The 16469-nt window shown below is 50.0% G+C and overlaps 1 protein-coding gene across 2 annotated transcripts in view; it reads left to right on the top strand.

Moving 5' to 3' along the window:
- Positions 1-16469, top strand: part of sncb (synuclein, beta) — a 56671-nt gene that overhangs the window by 21410 nt on the left and 18792 nt on the right. The gene's annotated exons all lie outside the window — the stretch shown is intronic.

Genomic DNA, 16469 nt, shown 5'->3' with positions numbered 1-16469 from the left:
CCTAACCCATCTGGACAAGAGGAATACCTATGTGAGAATGCTGTTCATCGACTACAGCTCGGCATTCAACACCATAGTACCCTCCAAGCTCGTCATCAAGCTCGAGACCCTGGGTCTCGACCCCGCCCTGTGCAACTGGGTACTGGACTTCCTGACGGGCCGCCCCCAGGTGGTGAGGGTAGGCAACAACATCTCCTCCCCGCTGATCCTCAACACTGGGGCCCCACAAGGGTGCGTTCTGAGCCCTCTCCTGTACTCCCTGTTCACCCACGACTGCGTGGCCTTGCACGCCTCCAACTCAATCATCAAGTTTGCGGACGACACAACAGTGGTAGGCTTGATTACCAACAACGACGAGACGGCCTACAGGGAGGAGGTGAGGGCCCTCGGAGTGTGGTGTCAGGAAAATAACCTCACACTCAACGTCAACAAAACTAAGGAGATGATTGTGGACTTCAGGAAACAGCAGAGGGAACACCCCCATCCACATCGATGGAACAGTAGTGGAGAGGGTAGCAAGTTTTAAGTTCCTCGGCATACACATCACAGACAAACTGAATTGGTCCACTCACACAGACAGCATCGTGAGGAAGGCGCAGCAGCGCCTCTTCAACCTCAGGAGGCTGAAGAAATTCGGCTTGTCACCAAAAGCACTCACAAACTTCTACAGATGCACAATCGAGAGCATCCTGGCGGGCTGTATCACCGCCTGGTATGGCAACTGCACCGCCCTCAACCGTAAGGCTCTCCAGAGGGTAGTGAGGTCTGCACAACGCATCACCGGGGGCAAACTACCTGCCCTCCAGGACACCTACACCACCCGATGCTACAGGAAGGCCATAAAGATCATCAAGGACATCAACCACCCGAGCCACTGCCTGTTCACCCCGCTGTCATCCAGAAGGCGAGGTCAGTACAGGTGCATCAAAGCTGGGACCGAGAGACTGAAAAACAGCTTCTATCTCAAGGCCATCAGACTGTTAAACAGCCACCACTAACATTGAGTGGCTACTGCCAACACACTGTCAATGACACTGACTCTACTCCAGCCACTTTAATCATGGGAATTGATGGGAAATGATGTAAATATATCACTAGCCACTTTAAACAATGCTACCTTATATAATGTTACTTACCCTACATTGTTCATCTAATATGCATACGTTGATACTGTACTCTATATCATCGACTGCATCCTTATGTAATACATGTATCACTAGCCACTTTAACTATGCCACTTGGTTTACATACTTATCTCATATGTATATACTGTACTCGATATCATCTACTGTATCTTGCCTATGCTGCTCTGTACCATCACTCATTCATATATCCTTACGTACATATTCTTTATCCCCTTACACTGTGTATAAGACAGTAGTTTTTTTTGGAATTGTTAGTTAGATTACTTGCTCGTTACTACTGCATTGTCGGAACTAGAAGCACAAGCATTTCGCTACTCTCGCATTAACATCTGCTAACCATGTGTATGTGACAAATAAGATTTGATTTGATTTGATTTTTCATTCTATAGGTTACTATGGATTCATTATGTAGGGTACTATGGATTCATTCTATAGGTTACTATGGGTTTATTATGTAGGTTACTATGGGTTTGTTACTATGGGTTTATTATGTAGGTTACTATGGATTCATTCTATAGGTTACTATGGGTTTATTATGTAGGTTACTATGGATTCATTATGTCCGGGTTTGGTCGGTGTAACTGCAAACTGCAAGCGGGCTGTCATGTGCCTTTTAGTGAGGACTGGCTCTCGATTGGCCACTCTACTACAAAGGTCATATTGGTGGAGTGCTGCTGAGATGGTTGTCCTTCTGGAAGGTTCTCTCATCTCCACAGAGGAACTCTAAAACTCTGTCAGAGTGACCATAGGGTTTTTGGTCACCTCCCGACCAGGCACTTCTCCCTCTGATTGCTCAGTTTGGTCGGGCGGCCAGCTCTAGGAAGAGTCTAGGTGGTTCCAAACTTCTTCCATTTAAGAATGAAGGAGACCACTGTGTTCTTGGGGACCTTCAATGCTGCAGAAATGTTTTGGTGCCCTTCCCCAGATCTGTGCCTCGACACAATCCTGACTCGGAGCTCTACGGACAATTATTTCGCCCTCATGGCTTGTTTTTTTTCAATGACATGTCAGCTGTGGGACCGTATATAGACAGGTGTGTGGCTTTCCAAATGTCCAATTACTAGACTTGACCACAGGTGGACTCCAATCAAGCTATAGAAACATCTCAAGGTTGATCAATGGAAACAAGATGCACCTGAGCTCAATTTCCTGTCTCATAGCAAAGGGTCTGAATACTTATATAAATAAAGGTATTTCTGTTTTTTATTTGTAATACTTGCAATATTTGCAAAATATTCTAAAAACCTGTTTTCACGTAAACCGAATACAAAAGGTGTAGTAGACCTTACAGTGAAATGCTGAATACAACAGGTGTAGTAGACCTTACAGTGAAATGCTGAATACAACAGGTGTAGTAGACCTTACAGTGAAATGCTGAATACAACAGGTGTAGTAGACCTCACAGTGAAATGCTGAATACAACAGGTGTAGTAGACCTTACAGTGAAATGCCGAATACAACAGGTGTAGTAGACCTTACAGTGAAATGCTGAATACAACAGGTGTAGTAGACCTCACAGTGAAATGCTGAATACAACAGGTGTAGTAGACCTTACAGTGAAATGCTGAATACAACAGGTGTAGTAGACCTTACAGTGAAATGCTGAATACAACAGGTGTAGTAGACCTTACAGTGAAATGCTGAATACAACAGGTGTATGTAGACCTCACAGTGAAATGCTGAATACAACAGGTGTAGTAGACCTCACAGTGAAATGCTGAATACAACAGGTGTAGTAGACCTTACAGGGAGTAGAGTTATATACATATACATTAGACCCTGTACATATACATTAGGCCCTGTACATATAAATTAGGCCCTGTCTCTACATATACATTAGGCCCTGTACATATACATTAGGCCCTGTTCATATACATTAGGCCCTGTTCATATACATTAGGCCCTGTACATATACATTAGGCCCTGTCTGTACATATACATTAGGCCCTGTTCATATACATTAGGCCCTGTCTGTACATATACATTAGGCCCTGTTCATATACATTAGACCCTGTACATATACATTAGGCCCTGTACATATACATTAGGCCCTGTACATATAAATTAGGCCCTGTCTCTACATATACATTAGGTCCTGTACATATACATTAGGCCCTGTTCATATACATTAGGCCCTGTACATATACATTAGGCCCTGTACATATACATTAGGCCCTGTCTGTACATATACATTAGGCCCTGTACATATACATTAGGCCCTGTCTGTTCATATACATTAGGCCCTGTTCATATACATTAGACCCTGTTCATATAAATTAGGCCCTGTCTCTACATATACCTGCCCTGTTCATATACATTAGGCCCTGTTCATATACATTAGGCCCTGTTCATATACATTAGGCCCTGTTCATATACATTAGGCCCTGTCATATACATATACATTAGGCCCTGTATATACATACATTAGGCCCTGTACATATACATTAGGCCCTGTACATATACATTAGGCCCTGTCTCTACATATACATTAGGCCCTGTTCATATACATTAGCCCCCTATACATTAGGCCCTGTACATATACATTAGGCCCTGTCTGTACATATACATTAGGCCCTGTCTGTACATATACATTAGGCCCCTGTCTGTACATATACATTAGGCCCTGTCTGTACATATACATTAGGCCTGTACATATACATTAGGCCCTGTACATATACATTAGGCCCTGTCTGTACATATACATTAGGCCCTGTATGTACATATACATTAGGCCCTGTTCATATACATTAGGCCCTGTTCATATACATTAGGCCCTGTTCATATACATTAGGCCCTGTTCATATACATTAGGCCCTGTTCATATACATTAGGCCCTGTTCATATACATTAGGCCCTGTACATATACATTAGGCCCTGTACATATACATTAGGCCCTGTCTGTACATATACATTAGGCCCTGTCTGTACATTAGGCCCTATACACATATACATTAGGCCCTGTCTGTACATATACATTAGGCCCTGTACATATACATTAGGCCCTGTACATATACATTAGGACCCTGTACATATAATTATTAGGCCCTGTACTGTACATATACATTAGGCCCTGTCTGTACATATACATTAGGCCCTGTCTGTACATAGGCCCTGACATTAGGCCCTGGCCCTACAGGCCCTGTCTGTACATATACATTAGGCCCTGTCTGTACATATACATTAGGCCCTGTCTGTACATATACATTAGGCCCTGTCTGTTCATATACATTAGGCCCTGTCTGTTCATATACATTAGGCCCTGTCTGTTCATATACATTAGGCCCTGTCTGTTCATATACATTGTTACGCACGCCTCTATGAAGAGGGAACGCAACACCCTGCTACAACTAAACTCTCTGTGAAGCGAAAAAGGTATGGACTGTAGGTGCGAGTAAAAATGACAACAAGCAGAATGTGGTACCGTTTACAAGGACTTTATTCCTTTACACGGTAATATGGGGAAAAGGGGCTGGACGGAACCAAAGCAAAGAAAGTAAATCTCAAAGCCCCCTCTCCTATCTTACCTGCCTACCCACTACTTACCTAATTTAGCACCACCTGGTGCCCTAACCAAAATACAAGGGGTGGTCCGCCCAGGTCTTACCTAGTGTGTCTAGACAGCGAATATGCTACAGGTATATGTATGCCCGCGGGCCTCTTGCCTAAGCACTCCCTAGGTGCCTTCCCCTTCCCCCCTGGGAACAAATGAAACAGAATATTAAACCATTTTAAACAAACTAAGAAACAAAAGGATGTCAAATAAGCTCTATCTGAGCAACAAACTCACAGAACATACCACTTTCCAACAAAATCAACCTCTATCACAATCAATCTCAGCAATCCCTACCTCCAGCAAAATCTCTACCTCCAAAAAGAAGAGATCTCCCCCCTGAACAGAACACTGGCTTTTATATAGTGTCAGAAGGAATGGGTAATTGGAGACAGCTGCGTCTTAACGAGGGGGCGGGGTCAGCTCTCCAATTAGCCCTGGAGTCGACCAATCAGCTGCTTGAGGGATTTCAGGAAGCCATTTCCTGAAATAAACACATGTAAATACACAAACTACAACACATAATCTGGGGAATGTAACAACATTAGGCCCTGTACATATACATTAGGCCCTGTACATATACATTAGGCCCTGTTCATATACATTAGGTCCTGTACATATACATTAGGCCCTGTACATATACATTAGGCCCTGTACATATACATTAGGCCCTGTCTGTACATAGGCCCTGTCTGTACATATACATTAGGCCCTGTTCATATACATTAGGCCCTGTACATATACATTAGGCCCTGTACATATACATTAGGCCCTGTACATATACATTAGGCCCTGTACATATACATTAGGCCCTGTTCATATACATTAGGCCCTGTTCATATACATTAGGCCCTGTTCATATACATTAGGCCCTGTACATATACATTAGGCCCTGTTCATATACATTAGGCCCTGTTCATATACATTAGACCCTGTACATATACATTAGGCCCTGTACATATACATTAGGCCCTGTTCATATACATTAGGCCCTGTACATATACATTAGGCCCTGTCTGTACATATACATTAGGCCCTGTTCATATACATTAGGCCCTGTTCATATACATTAGGCCCTGTACATATACATTAGGCCCTGTCTGTACATATACATTAGGCCCTGTACATATACATTAGGCCCTGTACATATACATTAGGTCCTGTACATATACATTAGGCCCTGTACATATACATTAGGTCCTGTACATATACATTAGGCCCTGTACATATACATTAGGTCCTGTACATATACATTAGGTCCTGTACATATACATTAGGCCCTGTACATATACATTAGGCCCTGTACATATACATTAGGTCCTGTTCATATACATTAGGTCCTGTACATATACATTAGGCCCTGTTCATATACATTAGGCCCTGTTCATATACATTAGGCCCTGTACATATACATTAGGCCCTGTCTGTACATATACATTAGGTCCTGTACATATACATTAGTTCATATACCCTGTACATATACATTAGGCCCTGTACATTACATATACATTAGGCCCTGTCTGTACATATACATTAGGTCCTGTACATATACATTAGGTCCTGTACATATACATTAGGCCCTGTTCATATACATTAGGCCCTGTTCATATACATTAGGCCCTGTACATATACATTAGGCCCTGTCTGTACATATACATTAGGTCCTGTACATATACATTAGACCCTGTACATATACATTAGGCCCTGTACATATACATTAGGCCCTGTACATATACATTAGGTCCTGTACATATACATTAGGCCCTGTTCATATACATTAGGTCCTGTACATATACATTAGACCCTGTACATATACATTAGGTCCTGTTCATATACATTAGGCCCTGTATCTCTCTGGCTTTCTTTAGAAAATCAAGGTCGTGTTCAGCAGGCAACATTGTAGCAAAATGTTTTGCAATGTCAAGTAATAATCTGTGTTTGTTTTTTACTCTATTTTAAAAACATTTTCCACCTACTGAACAGGACCCTGGGCTGTAGCGGTACAGAGGTCGTCTAACCTGACCTGCACGGGGACAGGGGAGAGGGGGAGGGGTGAGAGGATAGAGGGGAGGGGTAGAGGTAGAGGGGAGAGGGGAGAGGGGAGAGGGGAGAGGGGTGAGAAGATAGAGGGGAGGGGTAGAGGTAGAGGGGAGAGGGGGAGGGGTGAGAGGATAGAGGGGAGGGGAGGGGTAGAGGGGAGAGGGGAGAGGGGTGAGAGGATAGAGGATAGAGGTAGAGGGGAGGTATTGGAGATAGGGTTAGGGAGGAGGGGTGAGAGGATAGAGGAGAGGGGTAGAGGTAGAGGGGAGAGGGGAGAGGGGAGAGGGGTGAGAGGATAGAGGATAGAGGTAGAGGGGAGGTATTGGAGATAGGGGTTAGGGAGGAGGGGAGAGAGGATGGAGGAGAGGGGTAGGGGTAGAGGGGAGGTATTGGAGATATGGGTTAGGGAGGAGGGGTGAGGATAATTGGACCAAGAGGTGAGGAGAGAGGGGGAGCTAGATGGCAGGGGGCTAGATGGAGGGGTGAGGGGGGCAAGATGGTCAGAGGGGGAGCTAGATGGCTAGATGGCAGGGGAGCTAGATGGCAGGGGGAGCTAGATGGCAGGGGGAGCTAGATGGCAGGGGGGCTAGATGGCAGGGGGGGCTAGATGGCAGGGGGGAGCTAGATGGCAGGGGGGGCTAGATGGCAGGGGGGAGCTAGATGGCAGGGGGCTAGATGGCAGGGGGAGAGCTAGATGGCAGGGGGCTTGATGGCAGGGGGAGCTAGATGGCAGGGGGAGCTAGATGGCAGGGGGAGCTAGATGGCGGGGGGCTAGATGGCAGGGGGGCTAGATGGCAGGGGGAGCTAGATGGCGGGGGGGGAGCTAGATGGCAGGGGGAGCTAGATGGCAGGGGGGGCTATGGGTGAAGACAGCAGGCCATCATGCCTTATGTCAATGTATTAGGTGTATTGTATGGTGACAGCTTGTGAGTCAGGGACACAGTGAGAAGCTGTCTCCAGGGGACCAGAGGGACAATTACAGGGCTTTATGTTGCCTTCTATAACGCTGACTAACAGAGATGTGCATAGATGTGCATATATGTGCATAGACGTGCATAGAATAGGTGTTATTTGCAGTATGTATAGAGTATACAGGTACAGTATACATGTATAGAGAACGTTACAGATGTATAGAATACCTGTGTCTGACGTAAAGTATGACATGTACAGTACAGTATGTATATAATGGATACCAGAATCCAGAGCCCAGATAAAGATGGATCTCTAGCAGTGATGTCGAACATCCGGCCCACGGGGGAGTCCAATCCAGCTCGGGGGAGGTATCCAAAACAATATACTTAGAAATGAATAAAACCACATTGAAACTTTGTATAAATTCTAATGTACATATATACATTCATACAGTTTCTTGACTGTTGTCCAGCTCGCTAATAATCGCCCAAATGAAGGATGGGTGGGCGAGAATGTGATTGGTGGAGGACGGGTGAGAGAGAAGTCGATAGGTCGACAGACCACTTTTGACAGCTGCTGCTGTAGACGGACTAGCCAGCTTAGCAGACTGCCTAGAGAGGAGAGGAGAGGGGAGGGAGGGGAGGGAAGGGAAGGGAAGGGAAGGGGAGGGGAGGGAAGGGAAGGGGGAGGGGAGGGGAGGGGAGGGGAGGAGAGGAGAGGGGAGGCGAGGGGAGGGGAGGGAAGGGAAGGGAAGGGAAGGGAAGGGAAGGGAAGGAAGGGAAGGGAAGGGAAGGGAAGGGAAGGGAAGGGAAGGGAAGGGAATGGAAGAGAAGGGAAGGGAAGGGAAGGGAAGGGAAGGGGGGAAGGGAAGGGAAGGGAAGGGAAGGGAAGGGAAGGCGAAGGGGAGGAGAGGGGAGGGAGGGGAGGGGAGGAGAAGGGGAGGGAAGGGAAGAGGAGGGGAGGGAGGAGAGGAGAGGAGAGGAGAGGAGAGGAGAGGAGAGGAGAGGAGAGGAGAGGAGAGGAGAGGAGAGGAGAGGAGAGGAGAGGAGAAGAGAGGAGAAGAGAGGAGAGGAGAGGGGAGGGAAGGGGAGGAGAGGAGAGGAAGGGAAGGGGAGGGGAGAGGAGGGGAGGGAAGGGGAGGGAAGGGAAGGGAAGGGAAGGGGAGGGGAGGGGAAGAGAAGGGGAGGGGAGGGGAGGGGAGGGGAGGGGAGGAGAGGAGAGGGAGGGGAGGGGAGGGGGGAGGGAGGGAGAGGAAGGGGAAGGGGGAGGGGAGGGGAGGGAAGGGGAGGGAGGGGAGGAGAGGGAGGGAGGGAAGGGAAGGGAGGGAAGGGGAGGGAGGGAGGCGAAGGGGAGGAGGGGAGGCGAAGGGGAGGGGAGGGGAGGAGAGGAGAGGGGAGGGAAGGGAGGGAAGGGAAGGGAAGGGAAGGGAAGGGGGAAGGGAAGGGAAGGGAAGGGAAGGGAAGGGAAGGGAAGGGAAGGGAAGGGAAGGGAAGGGAAGGGAAGGGAAGGGAAGGGAAGGGAAGGGAGGAGGGAGGAGAGGAGAGGGAGGGAGGAGGGAGAGAGGAGGGAGGGAGAGGGAGGAGAGGAGAGGAGAGGCGAAGGGGAGGGGAGGGGAGGGGAGGCGAAGGGGAGGATAGGAGAGGAGGAGAGGAGAGGCAAAGGGGAGGAGAGGAGAGAGAGGCGAAGGGGAGGGGAGGAGAGGAGAGGGGAGGTGAAGGGGAGGGGAGAAGAGGAGAGGGGAGGCGAAGGGGAGGGGAGGAAAGGAGAGGAGAGGGGAGGCGAAGGGGAGGGGAGGGGAGGAGAGGAGAGGGGAGGCGAAGTGGAGGGGAGGAGAGGAGAGGGGAGGCGAAGGGGAGGGGAGGGGAGGAGAGGGGAGGCGAAGGGGAGGGGAGGGGAGGCGAAGGGGAGGGGAGGGGAGGGAGGGGAGGGAAGGGGAGGGAGGGGAGGCGAAGGGGAGGGGAGGGGAGGGGAGGCGAAGGGGAGGGGAGGGGAGGAGAGGGGAGGCGAAGGGGAGGGGAGGGGGAGGAGAGGGGAGGCGAAGTGGAGGGGAGGGGAGGAGAGGGGAGGCGAAGGGGAGGGGAGGAGAGGGGAGGGGAAGTGGAGGGAGGGGGAAGAGAGGGAGGGGAGGGGAGGGAAGGAAGAGATCCTAATAGAGCTACCCACCTCTAAAAGCACAGACATTTGAACATGTTGTTCCTGGTTGTAGAAATGGAGAAAATGATGTTATTCAATGCCACTTACTTCAGCTATTATTCAGACGCTCCTCAGTTTCATACCTTTCATGATAAGTGGCCATTACCATTTTTTTCCTTCCCAGCAGAAAGACAAGAGCTTACAGCAAAGTGGAATCAGAAAACCATAGTACACCTCATTATATCGTCTTCCAGTACTTCTCGTTGGAGTACAATACACTTCATCTTTGTGACCGTCCACACAACATTGAGCTTCAATGAAAGCATCTCTCTCTCTCTCTGTTCAACTTAGGTGCTCTTCTTTTGAAAGAGGCTATCCCAACTCTGTTAGTGGCCCCCAGGGGACAGTAGGGGATGTTCTCACGGGGCAACAGATAGACAGGGGGCAGTAAGGGATGTTCTCACGGGGCAACAGATAGACAGGGGGCAGTAGAGGGCAGTAGGGATGTTCTCACGGGGCAACAGATAGACAGGGGGCAGTAAGAGATGTTCTCATGGGGCAACAGATAGACAGGGGACAGTAGGGGATGTTCTCATGGGGCAACAGATAGACAGGGGGCAGTAGAGGGCAGTAGGGATGTTCTCATGGGGCAACAGATAGACAGGGGGCAGTAGAGGGCAGTAGGGATGTTCTCATGGGGCAACAGATAGACAGGGGGCAGTAAGTGATGTTCTCACGGGGCAACAGATAGACAGGGGGCAGTAAGAGATGTTCTCACTGGGCAACAGATAGACAGGGGCAGTAGAGGGCAGTAGGGATGTTCTCATGGGGCAACAGATAGACAGGGGGCAGTAAAAGATGTTCTCACTGGGCAACAGATAGACAGGGGCAGTAGAGGGCAGTAAGGGATATGCTCACGGGGCAACAGATAGACAGGGGGCAGTAGAGGGCAGTAAGGGATGTTCTCACGGGGCAACAGATAGACAGGGGGCAGTACGGGGCAGTAAGAGATGCTCTCACTGGGCAACAGATAGACAGGGGCAGTAAGGGATGTTCTCATGGGGCAACAGATAGACAGGGGCAGTAGAGGGCAGTAAGGGATGTTCTCACGGGGCAACAGATAGACAGGGGGCAGTACGGGGCAGTAAGAGATGCTCTCACTGGGCAACAGATAGACAGGGGGCAGTAAGGGATGTTCTCATGGGGCAACAGATAGACAGGGGCAGTAAGGGATGTTCTCACGGGCAACAGATAGACAGGGGGCAGTAAGGGATGTTCTCATGGGGCAACAGATAGACAGGGGGCAGTAAGGGATGTTCTCATGGGGCAACAGATAGACAGGGGGCAGTAAGGGATGTTCTCATGGGGCAACAGATAGACAGGGGGCAGTAGGGGATATTCTCACGGGGCAACAGATAGACAGGGGGCAGTAGGGGATATTCTCACGGGGCAACAGATAGACAGGGGGCAGTAGGGGATGTTCTCACGGGCAACAGATAGACAGGGGGCAGTAAGGGATGTTCTCATGGGGCAACAGATAGACAGGGGGCAGTAAGGGATGTTCTCATGGGGCAACAGATTGACAGGGGGTAGTAAGGGATGTTCTCACGGGGCATCAGATAGACAGGGGGTAGTAAGGGATGTTCTCATGGGGCAACAGATAGACAGGGGGCAGTAAGGGATGTTCTCACGGGCAACAGATAGACAGGGGGCATTAGGGGGCAGTAAGGGATGTTCTCACAGGGCAACAGATAGACAGGGGGCAGTAAGGGATGTTCTCACGGGACAACAGATAGACAGGGGGCATTAGGAGGCAGTAGGGATGTTCTCACGGGACAACAGATATACAGGGGGCAGTAGAGGGCAGTAAGTGATGTTCTCACGGGACAACAGATAGACAGGGGGCATTAGGAGGCAGTAAGGGATGTTCTCACGGGACAACAGATATACAGGGGGCAGTAGAGGGCAGTAAGTGATGTTCTCATGGGGCAACAGATATACAGGGGGCAGTAGAGGGCAGTAAGTGATGTTCTCACGGGGCAACAGATAGACAGGGGGCAGTAGAGGGCAGTAAGTGATGTTCTCACGGGGCAACAGATATACAGGGGGCAGTAGAGGGCAGTAAGTGATGTTCTCACGGGGCAACAGATAGACAGGGGGCAGTAGAGGGCAGTAAGGGATGTTCTCACGGGAAACAGATAGACAGGGGGCAGTAGAGGGCAGTAAGTGATGTTCTCACGGGGCAACAGATATACAGGGGGCAGTAGAGGGCAGTAAGTGATGTTCTCACGGGGCAACAGATAGACAGGGGGCAGTAGAGGACAGTAAGTGATGTTCTCACGGGGCAACAGATAGACAGGGGCAGTAAGAGATGTTCTAACTGGGCAACAGATAGACAGGGGGCAGTAAGGGATGTTCTCACGGGGCAACAGATAGACAGGGGGCAGTAGAGGACAGTAAGTGATGTTCTCACGGGGCAACAGATAGACAGGGGGCATTAGGGGGCAGTAAGGGTTGTTCTCACGGGGCAACAGATAGACAGGGGGCATTAGGGGCAGTAAGGGATGTTCTCACGGGGCAACAGATAGACAGGGGGCAGTAGAGGGCAGTAAGGGATGTTCTCACGGGGCAACAGATAGACAGGGGGCAGTAGAGGGCAGTAAGTGATGTTCTCACGGGGCAACAGATAGACAGGGGCAGTAGAGTGCAGTAAGTGATGTTCTCACGGGGCAACAGATAGACAGGGGGCAGTAAGGGATGTTCTCACGGGGCAACAGATAGACAGGGGGCAGTAAGGGATGTTCTCACGGGGCAACAGATAGACAGGGGGTAGTAAGGGATGTTCTCATGGGGCAACAGATAGACAGGGAGTAGTAAGGGATGTTCTCATGGGGCAACAGATTGACAGGGGGCAGTAAGGGATGTTCTCACGGGCAACAGATAGACAGGGGGCAGTAGAGGGCAGTAAGGGATGTTCTCACGGGGCAACAGATAGACAGGGAGTAGTAAGGGATGTTCTCATGGGACAACAGATTGACAGGGGGCAGTAGGGGATATTATCACGGCGCAACAGATAGACAGGGGGCAGTAAGGGATGTTCTCATGGGGCAACAGATAGACAGGGGGTAGTAAGGAATGTTCTCACGGGGCAACAGATAGACAGGGGGCAGTAGGGGATGTTCTCACGGGGCAACAGATAGACAGGGGGTAGTAAGGGATGTTCTCATGGGGCAACAGATAGACAGGGGGCATTAGGGGGCAGTAAGGGATGTTCTCACGGGGCAACAGATAGACAGGGGGCAGTAGAGGGCAGTAAGGGATGTTCTCACGGGGCAACAGATAGACAGGGGGCAGTAGGGGATATTCTCACGGGGCAACAGATAGACAGGGGGTAGTAAGGGATGTTCTCATGGGGCAACAGATAGACAGGGGGCAGTAGAGGGCAGTAAGTGATGTTCTCACGGGGCAACAGATATACAGGGGGCAGTAGAGGGCAGTAAGTGATGTTCTCACGGGGCAACAGATAGACAGGGGGCAGTAGAGGACAGTAAGTGATGTTCTCACGGGGCAACAGATAGACAGGGGGCAGTAAGAGATGTTCTAACTGGGCAACAGATAGACAGGGGGCAGTAAGGGATGTTCTCACGGGGCAACAGATAGACAGGGGGCAGTAGAGGACAGTAAGTGATGTTCTCACGGGGCAACAGATAGACAGGGGGCATTAGGGGGCAGTAAGGGTTGTTCTCACGGGGCAACAGATAGACAGGGGGCATTAGGGGGCAGTAAGAGATGTTCTCACTGGGCAACAGATAGACAGGGGCAGTAAGGGATGTTCTCACGGGCAACAGATAGACAGGAGGCATTAGGGGGCAGTAAGGGATGTTCTCACGGGGCAACAGATAGACAGGGGGCAGTAAGGGATGTTCTCACGGGCAACAGATAGACAGGGGGCATTAGGGGGCAGTAAGGGATGTTCTCACGGGGCAACAGATAGACAGGGGGCAGTAGAGGGCAGTAAGGGATGTTCTCATGGGGCAACAGATAGACAGGGGGCAGTAGAGGGCATTAAGGGATGTTCTCACGGGGCAACAGATAGACAGGGGTCAGTAAGGGATGTTCTCACGGGGCAACAGATAGACAGGGGGCAGTAGAGGGCAGTAAGGGATGTTCTCACGGGGCAACAGATAGACAGGGGGCAGTAGAGGGCAGTAAGTGATGTTCTCACGGGGCAACAGATAGACAGGGGCAGTAGAGTGCAGTAAGTGATGTTCTCACGGGGCAACAGATAGACAGGGGGCAGTAAGGGATGTTCTCACGGGGCAACAGATAGACAGGGGGCAGTAAGGGATGTTCTCACGGGGCAACAGATAGACAGGGGTAGTAAGGGATGTTCTCATGGGGCAACAGATAGACAGGGAGTAGTAAGGGATGTTCTCATGGGGCAACAGATTGACAGGGGGCAGTAAGGGATGTTCTCACGGGCAACAGATAGACAGGGGGCAGTAGAGGGCAGTAAGGGATGTTCTCACGGGGCAACAGATAGACAGGGAGTAGTAAGGGATGTTCTCATGGGGCAACAGATTGACAGGGGGCAGTAGGGGATATTATCACGGGGCGCAACAGATAGACAGGGGGCAGTAAGGGATGTTCTCATGGGGCAACAGATAGACAGGGGGTAGTAAGGAATGTTCTCACGGGGCAACAGATAGACAGGGGCAGTAGGGGATGTTCTCACGGGGCAACAGATAGACAGGGGGTAGTAAGGGATGTTCTCATGGGGCAACAGATAGACAGGGGGCATTAGGGGGCAGTAAGGGATGTTCTCACGGGGCAACAGATAGACAGGGGGCAGTAGAGGGCAGTAAGGGATGTTCTCACGGGGCAACAGATAGACAGGGGGCAGTAGGGGATATTCTCACGGGGCAACAGATAGACAGGGGGTAGTAAGGGATGTTCTCATGGGGCAACAGATAGACAGGGGGCAGTAGAGGGCAGTAAGTGATGTTCTCACGGGGCAACATATAGACAGGGGGCAGTAGAGGGCAGTAAGTGATGTTCTAACAGGGCAACAGATAGACAGGGGGCAGTAAGGGATGTTCTCACGGGCAACAGATAGACAGGGGGCAGTAGGGGATATTCTCATGCGGCAACAGATGACAGGGGGCAGTAAGGGATGTTCTCACTGGGCAACAGATAGACAGGGGGCAGTAAGGGATGTTCTCACTGGGCAACAGATAGACTGATGGGGGGTAGTAAGGGATGTTCTCACGGGGCAACAGATAGACAGGGGGCAGTAGAGGGCAGTAGGGATGTTCTCACTGGGCAGCAGATATGCACAAGGGGGCACCCTATTCCCTATTTAGTGCACTACTTTTGACCAGGGCCCATAGGACCCATAGGATTTTTTAGGGAATAATGTGGCATTTGGCATGAGCCAACGAGTTTGTTTGGTCATTGTGGTTTTCAACCAATCAAAGAGCATTCTAAATGACATCACATGCAGTCGTTCCATATTAGCCATGTTAGTAAACACCCTCCAGAGAAATATGGACCGTTCTTGAACAGTTCCACATACATTAGTGAATTATTCATCTAAATAATGTATTGTGGAAGGAATGGATAAAACAGACTGCTCAGAGGCTTCAATTTTCTACCTCTAGAATGAGAATTAATGTACTGTACCTTACTCCAGATGGCTCCAAGCTCTGATGGCTCTTTGCTCTGATGGCTCCTAGCTCTGATGGCTCCTAGCTCTGATGGCTCCTAGCTCTGATGGCTCCTAGCTTTGATGGCTCCAAGCTCTGATGGCTCCTAGCTCTGATGGCTCTTTGCTCTGATGGCTCTTTGCTCTGATGGCTCCTAGCTCTGATGGCTCTTTGCTCGGATGGCTCCTAGCTCTGATGGCTCCAAGCTCTAATGGCTCCTAGCTCTGATGGCTCCTAGCTCTGATGGCTCTTTGCTCTGATGGCTCTTTGCTCTGATGGCTCTTTGCTCTGATGGCTCCTAGCTCTGATGGCTCTTTGCTCTGATGGCTCCTAGCTCTGATGGCTCTTTGCTCTGATGGCTCCTAGCTCTGATGGCCCCAAGCTCTGATGGCTCTTAGCTCTGATGGCTCCAAGCTCTGATGGCTCCTAGCTCTGATGGCTCCAAGCTCTGATGGCTCCTAGCTCTGATGGATCTTTGCTCTGATGGCTCCTAGTTCTGATGGCTCCTAGCTCTGATGGCTCCTAGCTCTGATGGCTCTTTGCTCTGATGGCTCCTAGCTCTGATGGCTCCAAGCTCTGATAGCTCCTAGCTCTGATGGCTCCAAGCTCTGATGGCTCCTAGCTCTGATGTCTCTTTGCTCTGACGGCTCTTTGCTCTGATGGCTCTTTGCCTCTGATGGCTCCAAGCCCTGATGGCTCCAAGCGCTGAAGGCTCTTTGCTCTGATGGCTCTTTGCTCTGATGGCTCTTTGCTCTGATGGCTCCTAGCTCTGATGGCTCTTTGCTCTGATGGCTCCTAGCTCTGAAGTTAACCCAAACTCTCTCTCTCTCTACATCACGACTCTGGGTGCTCTTCGCTCAGCTCATCCTCGTCTCTAGAGCACCGTCACTCACCTGTCTGTCTGGTCTCTGACTGACTGGTCTGTCTGTCTGTCTAGCACGGCATTACAGCCTTGTTTATACGGTAATGCCTCATTTACTGTCT

The sequence above is a fragment of the Oncorhynchus tshawytscha genome, linkage group LG21 (genome assembly GCF_018296145.1).
Source record: "Oncorhynchus tshawytscha isolate Ot180627B linkage group LG21, Otsh_v2.0, whole genome shotgun sequence".
NCBI lineage: Eukaryota > Metazoa > Chordata > Actinopteri > Salmoniformes > Salmonidae > Oncorhynchus > Oncorhynchus tshawytscha.
The sequence above is the reverse complement of the archived record's forward strand: the minus strand, read 5'-3'. Positions and strand labels throughout refer to the sequence as shown.